The 17,589-nt window shown below is 41.6% G+C and overlaps 1 protein-coding gene across 1 annotated transcript in view; it reads right to left on the bottom strand.

Moving 5' to 3' along the window:
* The window catches only part of CACNA1D (calcium voltage-gated channel subunit alpha1 D), a 5,051,180-nt gene that overhangs the window by 3,993,536 nt on the left and 1,040,055 nt on the right, over positions 1–17,589 (bottom strand). The gene's annotated exons all lie outside the window — the stretch shown is intronic.

Raw genomic sequence — 17,589 nt, 5'->3', positions numbered from 1 at the left:
GATGCCACTCGCACCCTCAGAGCCGAAGAAGGAGTCTCGGCACCCAGATTCCTCCAAGGACGGAACCAAGGAAGAGATCGGAGCCGAAAGGTGTGGTATCGGTTCCGACGTCACCAACATTCGAGCCCCAACCGGCTCCGGCTCCGAACACAAGGAGGGAGTCGGAGGAGGAACTGCTGTAGATACCGGGACAACCACAGTCTGTTGAGATGGGCTAGTTAAAATTTTGGCCAGGGCCTGCGACTTAAGGAGTCTGCTGACCACCCTCTCTAGGTCATGATCAGATAGCCTGGAAGACCAAGATGAGTGGGACCTATGGCTTTTCTCAGATTGGAGTAATGGTGACCTCGGAGCTGAGCGAACCGATTCTAGGGAAGGGGACCTAGAACGTTTTCGGCTCGAAGACGATTCCGACAGTAAAGTCGGAGCCGACTGAGGTCTAGAGGTTTCGGCTCCAGCCGGAGCCGATGAGGATGCAGGTGCTCCACCAGGCGATGGCTCAGAACTGGGAGCCGACGGGCTTGGCGGGCTTAGAGGATTTACCCGACGAAGGCTTGGTCAGGGATCCTTCTGGCTTAAGTAAGCCTCTCAGGATGAGCTTGTTCCTACGCTCCTGCAGGACTCTCGGGCTGAAGGCATGACAGACCTAGCAGGAGTCCTGCAGGTGTAGCGGGCCCAAGCAATAAATGCAATAAGTGTGACCGTCTGTCAGAAACCTCTTCTGACAGCAAGAGTCACACTTCCTAAAACCTGAGACTTTGGTATCCTTAGACATGATGGAGCCCAAAGAAAAAAGTCACTAGTGCTTAAACACACAGAACAACACACGCACTAGGTAAGCTGACAAAATTAAACAATTATACAGTTAACTATATATAAATATTTATATATACAAGTCTACAACTGTAATAAAGTTAATGAGCTAACACTACCCTATAACACAAGGAAAGGGAGGGGAGATTAGCCACTGAGAAAAAAAGGGGGGGGGGGGGAAGAAACTCTCTAACTAAAACGAGTTTCTAAGGGGGAATATTAGGGAGTAAGCAGAGAGTAAACTAACCGGGAAGTTATAAATATAAGAAAAGGTTATCGAGAAAAAACTAAAGTTAACTTTTGATATATATATATATATATAAAAATTAATGCGACCTGGAGCCAAGTAAATCGCAACCTCGTAGCTGAAGCGACAAACGAGATCTGGGGATCTGACGCCTAGCATTGTGGGATATAGGGAGGGCCTCGAGCCAGTAAATAGCTCTCGAGCTTTAGTAGATTGCCAAGTCGGAGCCGAGGATTGGCTCCGAACCCATCCAGCAAGAATGAAGGCGAGATAGACAACTTAACATCCATAGCTACACCTCCCAAACCTGTCCATTGCCCTAGACTCCCTTGTCCTGTGGATGAACAGTGGAACGCTCCTCAACAAGTTCCTTTTTGGTGGCAGCCGCCATGACCATGGCATCAATGGCCACTCCTTTGCCTCAAAACTGCTTATCCAGAGGTGGTGCCATAATCTTGTCTGGTCTCCTAGGTATGGGTTCAACTGTGTTAGTTCCTTCCACATTCACCAAGAGACTAACTCAATAAGTTTGTCGGCAGGTGGAGTAACCCAGGAGGTATATGGACCAGTACCTAAAGCCTCGAGGAACACAGCCTCCTCGGATGAAGGGTTGCTGGGTATCCAGCCACCTCTTTCTTTTAGGATCTCAATGAGATCTCCAAATGAGACATCTTCAGACTAGTTCTCCCTGTGGTAAAAAATGATGAGGCTCTGAATGCAGAGACATCAAGGTAGAAGCCTGAAGATCTGAGGGGGCTGGATCCATCCATTCTTCCAAGGCAGACAAAACCCTCTTCACAGCCTCGAAGGCAGACCACCCCGGAGAAAGAGAAGACCTCAGATCCAAAAAGACAAGCTTTTGAATCACTGTCCTCACCTGCTCCAAAAGTAATCTCCCCAAGGTGGAAGCCAGAGCCAAGCTATCCAGTGTTGAGGCTTCAAGGTGCAGAGACGGCTCCAATAAATTTGGAGTCGACTCCAACTCCTCGGGTCCAGCAGGGAAGCCTCGTCTCTGACAGCTCTCTGGATCCAACTGAACCACAGCACTCAGAGGAAGTTTTGGATCTAAAGATACTGCTATCTTTGGATCCGAACCAGACGGATCCAGATGGCTCACATCCAGGGACTCTGAGACAGCTGAAGGAATCAGAGGAGGAACTTGTATGGGGGTGTGGTCGAAAGGATCTTCCACACCACTCTTTCCATATCTTCCTTTGTCAAACATCTGGAAGAAAAAGTGGAAACAATACAGGAGGACCTGGGTCAATGATGCTCCAAGAAAGATGAGGGCACCCTTGAAGACACCGTATCCACAGATGGTGAGTAGCTTGTTCTGGGTAGGTGAATAACACTTGAACTGGAAGGGTTCGAAGTAGTCGGATCTGATAACTTATTTGTCGGATCTGAGGAAGTCGAGTCCATGCCTTTTTTCTTTTTCGGAACCAAGGATGAGATTGGATCCATCTTGGCTCTTTTTTTGGATGACTCCGAAGCTGTGGAAGATGTAGAAGGTTTCTGAAAAGAAGTTTTCGATTGTTTAGTTTTGGGAGACTGATCTCCAAATATAGGCTTTCCAAAGGTAGAAGGTAAAAGGCCTTTTAAAATAAGCTTGTTTCTCTGTTCTACAAGCACCCTGGGGTTGAGTCCATGCCATACAGAACAATCTTCCTGAAGATGTAACGGTCCTAGACAGTACACACACATAGTGTTGGCATCAGACATGAGAAGTTTGTTCCCCCACTTAACGCATTTTTTAAACCCATCAGGGCCTTTTTCCTCCATAGCAAAAACTAAGAAAAGGCAAAATTTAAAAAAGAACAGATTTTTTTTTAATCAGGAAAGAGTGAAGAAGAAATAGAAAAACTACCAGCAATGGTAGTAAAAAGGGACTGCACTAAGTATAAAAAGAAAGTAAATACTAGCAATAGTGTTTAAGAGGTACAGGCGGCCACGGTGGTGCAGTGGTTAGCATTGCCGCCTCACAGCAAGAGGTTCTCCGGTTCGATCCTCGGCTGGGGTGCCTTCTGTGCGGAGTCTGCATGTCCTCCCTGTGGTCGCGTGGGTTTCCTCCGGGTGCTCCGGTTTCCTCCCACATCCCAAAGACATGCTGCAGGTGGATTGGACATTCTAAATTGGCCCTAGGTGTGCGTGTGAGTGTGCCTTCTGTGGAAGGTTGGGCGCCGGGCTGGCAACTCGACACCGTAGAACTCCACTGCCATTCAATGTGTGGACAAGGTGATCCGCTGTGGCGACCCCTAACCGGGAAAAGCCGAAAGAAGAAGAAGAAGAAGAAGAAGACGAAGTGTTTAAGAGGTACACACTGTACAATAGTCTAAAAAAGGGAAAGAAATACTAACAGGAGTAATTTGAAAAGTACAAACTGTACGATTAGGTAAGGGATAGGAAAAACTAAGAATTTAAGAGAAATTAGAAAAAATATCTAGTGAAAATTATAATGATAATTTTTATTGAACAAATATTCGAGAGCTATGGTCAACCACGTCTTTCGCATAAAGCAGCAAATGAGACATGAGATAACTTAGGGTTGGTGCATTATGGGTGAGGGAGAAGCTTGAGAGTTTTTTTAGTTGCCATGAGCATTAGCAACAGCTGAGTCGGATCCAAGGGACTGGATCCAAACCCATCAGTTGAGGACAGAATGAAAACTGACATCATATCCATGACTATAAAGTGTTTATGTCTATAATGGCTAAAAGAATGGCAAAGGTGATACCAAAATCACTAGATATGGATCAGTGTTGTTTTGTGGGAGGCAAGCAAACATTTGACGACATTAAAAGAACAGTGATGATCTACAGGGAAGCAAAATGTAATAAAATACCACTGCTGTTGGTGGGTCTTCATGCAGAGAAAGCATTCAACAGAATAAGCTGGGATTTTATGAGTAGGGCAATGGAAGCATTTGCATTTCCTCTTAAAACATTTTAAGGTTGATTAGGAGGATATATGAGGGATCAGAAGCATAAATTAAAGTAGGTGGGTTCCTCTCTGACAATTCTTGTTTGAACAGAAGAATCAGGCAGTAGGTTTCCTCTTTTTCCCTTTTATGTGAATCATATTTAAAACTATTGGCAAAGAAAATAAGGGAATCAGAAACTCAAGGATCTAATTGGTGTGGTAATCATGAACAACTGGGTGTACTTGCAGATGACATTTCATACTGATAAAACCAGAAAAGGCCATTTCATTGCAGCTGAACATTCTGAGGCAGTTTCAGATCTTTTCAGGATACAGAATTAATGAAGAAAAATAAAGGCAATAGCTGTAAACTATGTACCGACTTACACATTGGTTCAGCAATACCCATATTTATGGGGACATTATAACATGAGGCACTTAGGAGAATGGATTTAAAAACGATTCTGTTATGGCAGGTAAGGATATGTGGGAAGAGACTGAACAAAAGATAATACAAAAAACCTGGAAATTAGAAGCTCTGTTTTATAAAAAATGGATAGCAAAACACAAGCAGTGAAAATATTTTAGTCCCTTTAGTTTTATATACAGGTCAGGCATATTTTTATCAATCTGAGGAGAAGCTGTGGATAGCAAGTAATAGAGAGTTGAAGGATTTTATCTTAGGGGGAAGACAGCAGTAGTCAAGTGGGATAAGCTGACCCTTCCAACAGAACAAGGTGGTTTGGGATTACTTGATTTGAAGGGTATTTCACAGTTACTCAATTAAGGTTCCTATACATAGCACAAGCAGAAAGCTATGATTCAAGCTGGAAAGGGATGATGATGAAACAGGGGGAAGCTCAAGAAACAAAGAGAAACTAGAATTTTAGATGCAGATCTTTAAGGAGAATAACAATAACCATACAGAATTTTATATTCATAAAGTAGCAAAAAGTATTTTAACTAAGCCAACACAGGGATGGAGAAAGATTCTGCCAATATGGATGACTGCAAAGGATACAGACAATAGGCAAGAAGGGACTGGAATTTACTCGAGAAATTGAGCTATTGGGAGCAAATAGAGAGGGAAAAGTAATAGAATGGGAAGAGGCCAAGAATTTATTTGGACTGCAGACTAGAATTTGCCTTCCCTATCAAAGACTGATATCAGACTATAGGCAAACAGAAATAAATAGAGGGATCTTAAGCAAAAGACCAGCACTGGTAGAATTTTTAGTAGAATACAGTACAGAAACTGCTGTTAAAAAGGGATAATTAGTAGGGCATATAAAATGTTGCATGACAACTATAAGAATCAATCAGAGGAGGTTAGAAAGGATTGCAGAGACAGACTGGGCAAGCAATTCATAAAGAAACAACGGGGGAGATATGCGTAGGACTCCGAAATATGCCACAAAGTAGAAGATTTAGGATCTTTGCTTGGAAGTGTTTGCATAGGTATTTTTATACCCCAGATAAACTCAAAATAATATTTCCTCAGGTAGATTGCAACTGCTGGATGTGTGATGGGGAAGAAAGAGGTAATTGGGAACATACTTTTTGGGAGTGTAACGAGTTGGCAGACTTTTAAAAATTCCCTGTAGACTACTCTATTAGAAATACTGGGTGAACAAATTTGTGTAACTAAGGAAATTATTTTTTTTTTGAGCTATGATAAAGAATCAGAATTGCTTAGACATAGTAAGGCCTTGCTGAGTCTAATTATGGTGGCTGCCAAAAAAAGCAATTACTAGAAAATGGAAATGAAGGTCTATACCAACTGTACTAGAAGCAGTGAATATTGTAACAGAGACAAAACATCTGGAAATGGGATCTTAAGAAAAGGGTAGGAGCAAATCACACAAAAAATATAGGAACTGAGGGAACAATACATCCAGAATAATGTTTTGGAGGAGGAATGCGGTTTAAAAGAAGGCAAAACTTTAATGAGCTGTGTAATGTTTGACTGAGAATGACTAGACATATTGTAAGTGCTGTATAATGTTTGCAACTAAAAATATGTCAATATGGTTTGCTTTCATTTATGCAAATGCATGATTGCCTGCATCACAAGTGATAATTTAATAAAGATGTTTCTTGTTTTAAAAAAAAAAAAATTCCTGAAGAACCACCATCCCCTTGCAATGTTTGCACGTCACACAAAATCCAATTTGGAAAGAGAGGGAACTCTTTCTTTTCTTCCCTGAAGAAGAATATATAAAGGAAAAAGCTAAAATGAGCTCCTTAACAAATCCAAGTAAATCTTCCCTGTCCATGGAAATAGAAACAGGAAAAACAATATTGTCACATTATCTTCTCCTTTACTGGGAAATTCTCTGCAGAATGATTGACACCTAGAAACTCTCTGGAGAATGATCAACACCTACAAAGCAAGCCCATCTCATATTCAAATTCCCTTTCTTGGCTAAGTTTAGAACCCTCACCGCCCATTCCCCTAAGAGTGACGAGAGTCATTTTCCCTTTCCTGCTGAGGGCATTCCTGCAGCTGCAGATGACATGGTTATCCCCCTGATCTATGGTGTGCTCGGATGCAATACCGGAGGGAAGGAGGAATAAGATGAGATGTCTGACGTGCCAACAGCAGAGTCAACATCCAGTGGCTGGGACACAACTGGAGGCAACCTGACACCAAAAGACTCCATAACAACCTTTTTGTTTTTGCGGATAGGGGAAGATAAAACTGTGAGTATCAGTAGCTAATTCATAAGGCAACAGAGAATAAGACCTCAAAAGCAGAAAGGAAAGCCTGGATGAGTCAGTAAAGAATATAGTAGAGATGAGGTGGTACAGAGGTAAGTAAACCACTCATAGTTCCCCAAAAGCACAATATCCTGTCCCAAATACACAAATTTACAAGGCTTGTAGGAGAATTCTGTCAAAAAAAACAGAACTTGTTTTTGTTTTAAGTTCACAAAAGCAATTATAGACAAAACTCCCTTAGAAAAAATAACAGCAGTCCCAAAACATTCAGTTTTCTAGAAAAAAATATATACAACATTTTGGTGAAGGAAAGTACAACTGTGTAATTAAATGATTAATTCGAATGATCACTGCAGCAGTAGCCTTAGCTCAAGATGAGCTGAGTAAAAGACACGTTTGGGCACCATGTCCTTCAGAGCTTTCCTGCCAAAATAGACTGGGTGGCTATGCCCTGAAAGGACAATGCTAGGAAGAACAAAAAAATAAATAACCACACTCAGGCATAAACAACTTTTCACAAAACAAGCTTGTTGGAGGAAGGGAATGGCTACTGCAGCAGTGATCATTTAACCATCTACTGTCATGGGCATGTTTACTTACACAACTGTACTATGTTCACTATATGGATCACTGCTACAGTAGCCTTAGATGTATAGGTAAATTAACCTAGCTTACTATATTCGGGCAGTGGAAGGAGAAAAGTCCAGCAGCCCCTGGGGAACGGTCCTTTCAAGACCTGATCTAGAACTGGACACTGATTCAAGCTTATAGCGCTTTGTAACAGTATGTACAGAGGGCCAAGATTCTGCTTCTAGAATACTTCTACAATCCAACCCTTTTCAAAAAGCCACAGATGAAGCCAAGGCCCTTGTAGAGTGGGCCTTGACCCTGCCTGGAATACCTTGTGGTGAGTATGACAAATGGTAATAACCTTAGACATTCCTTTTGAAATAGCCTGTTTTGACACAGGTTGTCCCTTTCTTAACTTCACAACAAATGAATAACTGATCCAAAGATCTGAAAGAATTAGTTCTATGAAGACAGTACCGGAGTTGTCTGTGGGCAGGTATGAAGTATCCTTTTTCTCTTATTTTTGATTCAGGAAAGAAAATGGGTAGATGGATAGTTTGGCTTAAAGTAAACTCAGAGATCACTTTAGGCAAAGAAGGGTTACTTTTCAAAGAAACCCTGACTCTGTGGAAAATGAGATAGGGTTAACTCACCACAAGAGCTAGCAACTTAGATACTCTTCTTGCAGGGGTCAGAGCAATAAGGAAAACTGTCTTCCATTTTAAGAAACTCACGTCAGCCAAGTTAGCTGGTTCAAATGGAGCAAGTGTTAGTTTCTCTAAAAAAATTAAGATCCCAAGGAGGGGCCAGCAGTTTTCTTGGATGATGCTTATGTTAAACTCCTTTCAAAAACATTTTGTCACCAAACTGCATTGATAGAGGAGAATCTATGGTAGACATGCTGAAATGGCTGAAACATTAACCTTGACAGATGAATAAGAAAGATCATAGGATATTAACTCTCACAAATTTTGTAAAACTAACTAGCCATGAATGGGTGCCGGTTATCCTGTTGGTGCAAACTAGAAAACAGTTTCCATTTGCTAAAGTACGATTTTCTAGTAGCGAGTTTTCTTGGATTCATTAATACCTACTCCAAGTCCACGGTAAAGAGATGCCTGAAAGGAATTAACACCTTACCACTCAGGCAGTCAACTGAAGTTGACTGGTGTTGGGGTGTATCAAACACCCCCTATTCTTCTGTGAATAGATCCAGTCTGTAAGGAAACTTGCGGTAATTGCTCCTGCCAATTTCCAAAAGGGAGAACCATGGCTGCCTGAGCCAGAAGGGAGTCATCATAATGATCTTGGGGGAATTCAAGTACACTGGAAATTAGTGGAAAATGTGGAAAAGCGTATGGGAACATTCCTGTTCCAGGAAAAGAAAAGGCATCTGTCTTCCAGGCCTTGTTAGCAGAATCTTGCCAACTGATTGTTCAGAGAGGAGGCAAAGAGGTCTGCTTGAGGAACTCCCCACAGACGGATGAAATTTTGGAAAACCATGATCTAGTTTCCATTTGCGAGAGTCTTTCCTTGCCTGCTCAGCTCATCTGTCACAGTTTTGTTCTGATGGAATGTAAGATGCCTATAGAGTGATGCTGTGCAGTGAAGCTATATCCCAAGCTAACAAGACTAGCCTGCAAAGGAGGTACAACCTGGTTCTCCCTTACTTGCTGGTGTACCACATGATTGTGGTATTATCTGTAACATCTTGACGAGGTCCTGGAGAAAAAAAGATGAGTCAGAGAGTTAAGCACCTTAATCAGGGCAAGCATCACTTTTATATTTATGTGCTTACATCTGTCCTTGGTGTCCTATGCATCTTGCAGTTTTATCCCTCCTGAAACTGCTCCTTGTGCAAAATACAAGATGTCTGTGGTGACTGCTTTGAAACAGGGAGGAATCTTCTGCTGAAGATTTAGGTCCATGGTTGTAGTATTGGACTTACAGAGATAAAGGAGGTGTAGGACATCCATGTCTCTAATGACATGGTAAGCAAGACAGAGATCTACCCTCAAATTTGTGCAAGACACTCAACAAGGGATACATCTTCCAGCATCTCTTAGGTCTATGATCATCTGGGTTAGGAATCATTGGGTTCTTCTGTTTGAATTTTTAATCAGATGCACCCTAAGTGGGGATTGTACTCGATAAACTGGTGCAATCAATGCTGAGTATAGGGACTGATTACCTCTTTGGATCTTGATGGCTTCCCTTTGACATTTAGCTGTGCTACATAAAAGGATGTCCTGACAACCACTGGCGCATGATGGTCAAAAGAGACGGAGCTATCAACCTAGGCTCCTAGGTCCTGGACTTAATTTTTGTTTTGTATTGGTGCATTATCTATATGGTATGGGGGGGCTGTCTATATCTACCAAACATGATAATACTACACTTTTAAGCATATGGTTTGAGTCCATGTGTAGTACACCAAGAATTTATCAGGGAAATTTCATTCTGGGGGGTTTTGTGCCAGAGAATGACTTAACTATCCCTGTGGCTCATTAATGTATGGTCTCTTTAAGGCTTTAAAGTCTTGCCTGTTTACTTAATGGACATTGTTATAATGGATTTCATTATAGGAGACTACTAGGCTAATGGCCCTGGGGCCCTTACAAGCCTAGCCAAGAGTTTATCCTTAAAAAAGAAACCTCAGCATCCCAGCTCCAGCACCTGGTGTTTTTTTCATTTATTTATGTTCTTTGGTTTTCTACATATCTGTGGTTTCCCATCCACCATCAAGGTTGCACTAGAACAGGGTCAGCAAGGTACTGTTTCACATGTATGGGAAGTCTATTCCAGAGACAGGACAGCCTCTGGGAGACAAACCTGTCTCTCCAGCAGGTTTTCTTGATGTTGCATATTAGATTTAGGCCTTTCGAATGGATAATGCACGAGGAGTTAAGCCTAATGGATATGGAGCACCCTCTAGTAGGACAGGGTGCGATACTGCCTTGTAGGTGAGACACAGTTCACCTCTGAGCAATCAGTACAATTCCAAGAAGAGTGACAGTGATTTGAGCCTGTCCACATAGGACAGGTGTTGGAGGCCATGGTCTCTCTCTGTGAGGTATTTCTGTGGCCTTTCCAGTTGGTGCAAGTGTTTGGAGAGGTACATACCAAATGAGGCATTATTCTCAATTATTGGTCTAATGAGGGAGAAGTACAGAGAGGTAATACCTTCCTTTTTTCTGGATGCAATCCCTTTACTTATGAGATGATCCAAATAAAAGAATTTTCTGACCACTGCCGCTAGATGATGGTTGAATGTGAGATTGCTGTCAACCTGAGTATCCAGGTCACTCACCACAGGTTGTGTGCTTAGGGGGTTGCCGTTGATGTGGTAATCAAGAGGGGTTGTGTTTTTGCCAAATGGTATGATAACACATTTTTTGCCTTTAACTTAAGGCCATGACTTTGGCATCAGTCATTTGTTGCTGTCAGACCCTCTTACAGTATGGTAACATCATCTGGGGAGTTAATGACAGCATCCAACTTACAGTCATCTGCAAACTTGGTCAGCTACAGGCCTTTTGTCTTTGCCTGGATCTCTGGAAAGTAGATGCCAAACAGTAGGGGTCCCAGGACAGATCCCTTGAGAACACCATTAGTGACAGGTCTGCTGTCGGAGGTGGAAGCACCTATTTTGATCTTGTGGATCCTATTGGTGAGGCAGATGGTCATCCACCTGATGAGATATGGATTTTCACCAAGTTGTATTACCTTTTCAATGATGCCTGAGTGGGGATTGTGTCCAAGGCCTTGACTAAGTCAAGGTAAGCTGTATGTACTGACTTTCCCTTATCCTGGGCTTTGGTGACAGTCTCAAAGAAGTCAACCAGGTTCAGCAGGCAAGATCTGCCCTTGACAAAGCCGAACTGGGTGGGGTCAAGTGCTTGAAGACTGCCTATGTCCTTGTTTCTGAGATCCATAATAATACGCTCCACGGCTTAACAGATCAAATTTGTTAAGCTAATGAGGTGATAGTTTCCAGGGTCAGTAGTGGCACCACTTTTGTGCAAGATGATGACAATGGCAGTTCTCCACTCTGCTGGAATGATGCTTGTACTTAGGCTGTGGCTGAATAGGGTGCTCAAGGGTGAAGCTAGTTCTTACTGGAGATGGTGCAGAATACAGCCTAGGGTTCTATCAGGTTCCATGGAACCTGTGTTCTTTGCCTTGGATAGGGCCTTTAACACTTGATCTACAGATATGTGAGGTGCAGGACAAGTCTCAGGGATGTCGAATGGGCCTTTGAGGGGGATGGGGGATGAAGTTTGTGATGAACCTATCTGTTAGCAGTTGGCTAAGTCAACAGGATAAGTGTAGGTGGTACTGTTAAGTACTAATTCGAAACAAACCTGGACTTTGCCATGGAGGTTTCTGATGTAACTGAAGAAGGCTTTGTGGTTTCTCTTTGTTTCGGAGACTAGTTTCAATTCATAATTGGTTTTGGAGGTTTTCACTAGTGATCTCATTTGCTTGTTGAGGCTGAGAAGGGATTTTTTCCAATTTGGAATTCCTTTTTACCCTTGCACATCAGTTTCATTCTTTTGTTGTAAAGCCTGTTGATAGAGGATGTCCACCAGACAGGTTTGTGTTTCCTTGAGGAGTAGGTTTTAGTTTTGTTGGGTATGGCTGAGTTCATGCAGTTTTACGGGTGCCTGTATACTGCATTGGCATACTGTTCGGCATAGTTGTCTGCATCCTCTAACGGGGGCGGTGGTGTGAAGCTACTGATACCCTCCCCTTAGGAGGTTGTAGTCAGTTTTAGAGAAGTTTTCTAGCCTGGTTATAGCTGGGGGTGGGATAGAAACTACGAATGAGAAAAAACGATGATCTGATCTCACCAGGGAAGAACACATTATGTGAGTGGTACAGTGGTTGCCCATATTGGTGAAAACCAAGTCCAGACTGTTATCTCCCCTTGTGGGGAATGAGACAAGCTGGTCTAGTGCGTTAGACCTGAAGTCAAAGAATTGCTGGATGAGTGCATTAGTCCAGGAATAGTTCACCAAGTCTATGGTGGGGTAGTTGACGTCACCAAGGATCAAGGTGCTAGGGGGTACCTTGATCCACAGGGTCATAGGTTGGTACTAGGCTATCGGCCCTAAGGCCTATACAAGCCTAGCCATAATTCCCTGGCTGTTTCTTCCCACAATATTTACTTCCCTGGACCTCTGTCTTGCAGGGTGACTGACATGATCCCCGGGGTGAATTTCCTATCTCCCATCCAATTGTCAAAGTTCCTTTTGAACAGGGTTCAAAGAGGGCTCTGCTTGATATGTATGGGGTGCCTTTTCCAGAGTCTGGAAAGTCTCTGGCTCAGGAACCTATCCCTCCAGCATGTTTTGTTCATTGTGATGACAAGGTTTTGATCCCTGGAGCATGTGGCTCTGAGGGACTGGGATTTCTTTAAGTGAAGCATGTTCCAACAGCTCTGGGTTTGACATGGCCTTGTATGCTAAGCAGAGACCGCCTCTGAGTAGACGATATGCGACAGAGTACAGCTGGAGCTTTTTTGGATGGTTAGCACAGGGCATCTGCTTTAGGCCTGTGATTCTTTTAGTGAGGTATTGCTGCGGCCTTTCCAGTTGTTGCAGATGTCTTGAGAGGTACATACCAAACAGGGCATTGTATTCTATAATTGGTCTAATGAGGGATGGGTACAGTGGGACAATGACCTCCTTTTTTCTGGATGAAAAGCCCTTAGTGATGAGGTGTGCCACATAGAAGGACTTCCTGACTGTTGTGACGATGTGGTTATCGAAGGTGAGACCACTGTCCACCTGTGTCCCTAAGTTTCTTATCACACTTTTGATGTTTAGTGTACTGCCACCTTTGTGGTAATTCATGGGTACATGTTTTTTCCCCACGTGGAGTCAAGTAGGTCCAGGTAGGAGCAGTGCGCATCCTGAGTCATGGAGGGGGGGTCTATAGCTGGCTACAACTTGGATGGATGTCTTACCAACTGTCAGTTGTACCTGGAGTAATTCCTGTGCGTCATGCTGGCAAACCAATCTGGAGGTGTGCCTGCCCTTAATGAAGATAGAGACTTCACCACCTTTAGTCTTCCGACCTCATTTTCGGGTCTGAATGTGTGGAATAAGGTAAAGCCTGGTAAGGCAGGGGTGTTCTCCGCAGCCCTGAATCAAGTTTCCGTGACCACACAAACGTCAGCATCTTCCAGTGTGAGGAGAGCCTCCAGTGAGCGCATTTTCAGGTTAAGACTCCTAACATTAAGCATAATGACCTTCAATTTGCTTTTTGAGAGTTCTTTTATGTTGGAAGATTTGTCTTTGGGACATAGCCTAAAAGAGGCACAATGGGGGAGGCAAGAGCCTTGGCCATGATCCGATATCTCAGGGGTGACAGGTGGAGGCCATCTCTAGGAAAGCATCAAAGCCAGTCAACCATGTAAACCTAGGCAGACAGATACTGAACTCCCTTGGAAAGACACCAGAAACTAAGCCAATTGTTGAAGTCAATTATTTTTTGTTGGTATTGTGGTATCATTCTTGGTGAAGGTAGGATGCTGCTAAGGGCTAGGATCATACCTGCATGGGACACATACTCTGAGAGCTCAGTCATATCTCTCTTCATATAGTCCAGGGAGGTACATCTCAAGTCATTCACACCAACATGGACAATGACACAGTCATACTTGTACCTGCTTTGGAGAGACTTAAGGTGCGTGATGTGACAGATACTGGCACCTAACAGACAACTGACCATGACAGTCTCCTTGTCAAGCCTGATGAGGGGGACATCAGTGTGTCTCACAACTAAGTCGCTAATGACTAGTATGTTTGGTTTGTTGTTATGCTGTGTGGACTGTGTTGGTTTATTGTTATTCCTTATGGGCTGTGTTTGTGAGACTGTGAGAGTGTTTGGTGCTGTGTGTGGAATGTTTGTGTGTGTTTTGGAGGTCTCTGCTATTTAAGTAAGTTTGTACTGTGGACCTCTACATAGGTGGGTGTGCGTTGTGCTTGGGTATGTGATGTGGGTGGTGTGGTCTTTGCACTGGCAATCTCCTCTTTGTCAGGAGTACTGACTGACATGAGACAGCATAGATTCCAGGTTACTGATGTAGATGCATTTCTCGCAAGTAGAAGAATTAGGGCTGTCAGTGAACATGAGGATGTTGCTACACTGTCTCAGTATGCCCATGTCGACCAGGCTGGCAGAAGAAACTGATCGGAATTGTCCAAACATAGTGTTCTGAACATCTGTCTGACTTATGGAGACTGGGTTTTAACAAGGGTTTGTTCACAAGAGTGTAGACCACAAAAACCTTTTTAAATGTAAAATAACTGGCCTGAAGCACAAGTGCTAAAACCAAAACTAAGATGCTTAGAATAGCAGATAAACTTAATCAGGCTACTAACAAGCAGTAATAAACACAGCAGAATAAGAGCACTTATACACTTTAGAACACACAGCAAAGCAAAATAAAGTAATAAAGTAGGTAGAACACAGTTACAGTAAGAGCAGTTGAATAAAGGGTAAGCATTTTTTTTTTGTTAAGTAGAGAGGGAGGAAACTGAAGACAATTCAAGATTAATAAGGGTTGGCCTTCCCTGGTAAATAAAGGCCAAAAAGGAGAGGTCTCAGCACTTATTTTGACAAAGCAGCCATTATGTTATAAAGTTATTTATCCCATATATGATACATGACAGTTCTATTAAATATATTTTCTACTTAAAGTTTACATGCACAGACTAATGACTGTTAGACTAATTTTGTAAGTAGTTGCTTTTTCTCATTTGTATTTGAACCCATGTCAAATTTTCTCTGATGTTTTTCTTAACAAAACACTTAAACAAAAATAAATATATTTTCAAACCCCCAACTCCCCTTTTTCTCACAGCAAACACACAAAACTATTCACCCTTGCAAAAAAGGAAATTTACCTCTCAAAATAGGAGCAACTGTCTCAAATCAACAAATACACTGACAGGCACTACCTATTCTAATATCAAGGTTAACCATGGTAAACTTCTTGTCAAAGCCCATGTTCACACTTACACACAGTACAGTTTTACATCACTTTCTCTCACCAATGTGAAAAACAACTTGCATTCTTTCAGTAAGTTTTAACTCTCAGCATTAAGAAAAACAACAGTAACTTTAAATAAATAAACTACACTGTGCACTGTTATACTTAATGCACTCAAGTACCAAGTCTGCATTGGAGGCAGCTACTTGTTTAACTATTCATTTCCCAGTTTCAAACTTTACTGATTTTCAATAATCTGCTTGCAAATTTCCCTTTAAAGGTTAATTATACTGTACCTAGTATATTTACTTGGAACAGACTGTTCTGACCTCCCATGACTAAGTACTTGCACCTTCAGCTAAAAGCATTTGCTACTGAAAAAAACTGCACCTTCGCAAATGCAGGTCAGAACCCTTGTAGACTTTTGTCAGAACAAACTGGTCAAACTGGTATCATGATTAATTGCTTGCACCTATTTGCTCCTCGTCTCCAACAAAAGCAGGTGCTAGTAGACAAACATAGTAACCTTACTAATGCATGAAGGAACTACCACTTTCCAGGTTTTCATCATCGTCTTTACTTTAAAACCTATTTGTTTAACAAATTTGCCAGTAGCTTAAACTAAGGCTATTAATCTAGATACCCACCTTTATAAAAACAGGAAATGATCTTCTAATTCTGCAAATATGATAATCAAAACCCCTTTTCATTTCAAGCAGCTTAAAATCATAACCCTTATATTAAATTTAATTTTAATGTCCTTCTTTCTAGCCCTTCTTATCTTATTACACTGTAAAGTCTGGATACAGTACATTCTTACTTCAATATCACTAAAATACTGCAGTCACTGACAATACTTTCACTTCACATTTAAAATACCCTTCACTGTATACTATACAGAACTGTTTTACAACATAAAATGCAATTTACATCATACAATTCTGATACAAATATTAAGAACAAAAATTGTTTAAACTTACAGACATGTCTTCAGTCTCTCCAGAGTACTTTTAAATATTAAATTACATAAAAGGAGGGCTTATGCTTTACACAGTTCTCCCATCACTTTAACTCTCTCAACAACAAACTTCTCAGTCAGGCCAACCTACACCTTCAGATGTCTATATTGTTTCTAATGGAATTGCTACTTTATAGTCCCACATTCACTAACTTCACACTACTGCTGCTCTTCTTTCAGATCATCTCAACCTTCTAACAACAGTTTCTGTTTCAAGTCCAACATAGTCCTGTTACTTCTAGTCAGGTCCTGTGATTTATAACTCACTACAGTATGTTCCTTTGTTACAATGGAAAATATTTCACTGGCCACATCTCCTTTGGATCATTCAGGAGAAATATTCCAAAGGTATCTGGATATAGTAACTTAAATCTCACACCTGCCTCTCAACATTCTCTTGACTGCTGGGATAAACTTCCTTCTCTTCTGCCTGGTACCCAGTGATTAATCTTTTTCCCCAAACACTGTGGTATCCCCAAATGTAAACACTTTCCCTTTTTGCCACCGTTGTGTCAGAAGCAGCTCATTCTGCTGTTATGATTTCATCTTTACTAATAAAACTCTTGGCTATTTTCTTAAGGCCATGTTTAGAGCATATACACACAGTCTGCTCTCTCAGTTTACAAATTCTGCTATGGAACATCAACCCAGTTGCCTAGTTGTACTTCCATAAAATGAATGCAGTCAGTCTACTTCTCCCAGTTTGTCTAGTAGCAAAAACAGCTCTGTTTTTCACTTTGTGGTCTGCCTACGATTTCAGCCTTTAATTTCAGCAGTTGTAGCAGATCATCTGAATAGGTGCTTAAAATGTATTCTATGTTTTCTACCTTTTGTCATTTGACTTTATTAATTCCTCCAGTGTCTCACTTTAAACACCTCTGAGTGCATTTAATTTATTTTTCCTTTAAATTACTGGATGCCAGCTCTTGTACTAAAGTTGAAACTTCAACTGCTTTTTACTTAACTGCAAGCCTAGACAGAAGTTTTTCTTCTCTTTTTCTGATTAATTTTCTTACTTTCTTCAAATTTCTTCTTTGTTGGCATCCAGGCACTGTAATTACTAGCCAGTAAATTAATTTTCCCCACACTGACAACTTTAACTATTTTTTAATCCTTTCCTGGTTTCACACTGTGAACCTGCTTCAGTGTTGTTCAGCCATTTGGAAGTCCTGTGCAACACCACTTCTTACCATAATTAATCTTGTTTGTCATTGATATCTGTTCTCATAGTTATCATCTCCTTGTGTGTTTCTTACTAAGATGGCCAACTTTCTTATTTATGAGTAGAAACACCATAAC

This window comes from Protopterus annectens, chromosome 7.part0 (genome assembly GCF_019279795.1).
Source record: "Protopterus annectens isolate FY-2018-M chromosome 7.part0, PAN1.0, whole genome shotgun sequence".
NCBI lineage: Eukaryota > Metazoa > Chordata > Ceratodontiformes > Protopteridae > Protopterus > Protopterus annectens.
This window is presented reverse-complemented; position numbering and strand designations above follow the sequence as displayed.